The sequence below is a fragment of the Lutra lutra genome, chromosome 9, assembly GCF_902655055.1.
Source record: "Lutra lutra chromosome 9, mLutLut1.2, whole genome shotgun sequence".
In the NCBI taxonomy this organism is placed as follows: Eukaryota; Metazoa; Chordata; class Mammalia; order Carnivora; family Mustelidae; genus Lutra; species Lutra lutra.
This window is the reverse complement of record NC_062286.1, coordinates 104,863,009-104,864,578: the sequence shown is the minus strand read 5'-3', so window position 1 is coordinate 104,864,578 and position 1,570 is coordinate 104,863,009. Positions and strand designations below refer to the sequence as shown.

Sequence of the window (1,570 nt, the reverse complement as noted above, 5' to 3'; positions counted from 1 at the left end):
TCAGACTAATCTGGGGAATGTTTGAGATTGAACCAGGTCACTGCTATTTCTTACATCAATCAACATACTTTTATGTCCATGGAAAGGTTTTTATTTTCATATCCCAAAGTTTGCAATTTATGATTTTATTATTATGGTGAAAGAAAGAGGAATGAAAATCATTTGACCTTCAACCTCAGGGTAAAGGCTTTGGTTTGCCCTTTGTATGAGTCTTTGATTACGACTGAATTGAAGTGGCTCTTCCCATAAGTAGCCTGAGGTGGTCTCTGAAAATGGTTTGCTATTCACCTGACCCAGAAAACCCTACAAAATCATGCAAATCAAGAGGTTCAAATCTTCCTGTTCACTTTAAGAACGCACGTGAAACTGCCCAGGCCATCAAGGGTATGCACATCCCAAAAGCCACCAAGTGCCTGAAGGATGTCACTTTGCAGAAGCCATGTGCACCATTCTGTTGCAACAACGGTGGAATCAGTAGATGTTCCCAGGCCAAAGAATGGCGCTGGACACAAGGTTGGTGGCCCAAAAAGGGTGCTGAATTTTTACTGTACATGTTTACAAATGCAGAGAGTAATGCTGAACTTAAGGGTTTATATCTAGATTCTCTGGTCACGGAACACATCCAGGTGAACAAAGCCTCCAAGTTACAGGGTAGAACTTTCAGATCTCATGGTCTTCATAACCCACACATGACTTTCTCTGCCACATGGAGATGATCCTTACAGAAGAAGAGCAGTAAAGGTCTTCCTAAACTAGAAGAGGGGGTTGCACAGAAGGAAAACACATCCCAGAAGAAACCGAAGAAAGAAAAACAAGACCCAGGAGTAAACTGTGCATAAAATAAATGCAAAAAAAGTAAAAAGAAGAAGAAGGAGGAGGGGGAGGAGAAGGAGGAGGGGGAGGAGGAGGAGGTGGGGGCGGGAGGAGGGGGAGGAAGAGGAAGAAGAAGAAGGTGAATTGAAGTGGCACTAACCTAAATGCTCAGCTTTCAATGAGGAGAGGTGGGTTACTATGGGAACTTGAAGTAGAATGAGTTCCGTGATCTTCAGCACCTGTTCCAGAGATGACAAATATGGCAGTTTCCACTGGTCTACAGACTAGCTCTGTAAGGTAAAAAGGTGTAAGGCTATTCACCCTTCTCCCATCCATTCTCTACCCTTCCCTTCCATTCTCTGTGCCTGGATGTCTGACCCTTGCTGACCAGAGCTCCCTGCAGCTGCTTCCTGTCATTTTTTTTCAATGGGAGTTACGGGTTGCACAGGTCTTAAACCCAGGCGATAGGGGCTAGCCTTGCACCTGCTATTCTAGAAAGCATTGCATAGCACAGACACATGTAAAAAATACATATACATTAAAGGATACAGGGGCATCTCTCTCCGTTGGGATAGAGCATTACCAATTGTGCCAATGATCTTGGAGTGTAGGAGAATTCAGTGGCAGTGTTTAGATAAAAGAATTGTGAATTAACCTGTTAAACCCTTCTCCTCTGCAGGGAGGCAACTGGCTTTAGAAGACTGAAGTATTGATTTCTAATAATGCTCAGTATCCATTTCTTGTTGCTCTTTGGATG

The 1,570-nt window shown here is 43.5% G+C and overlaps 1 pseudogene; it reads left to right on the top strand.

Moving 5' to 3' along the window:
• The first annotated feature begins 242 nt into the window (after positions 1–242).
• Positions 243–839, top strand: LOC125109867 (60S ribosomal protein L17-like; annotated as a pseudogene).
• Positions 840–1,570: the final 731 nt, after the last annotated feature.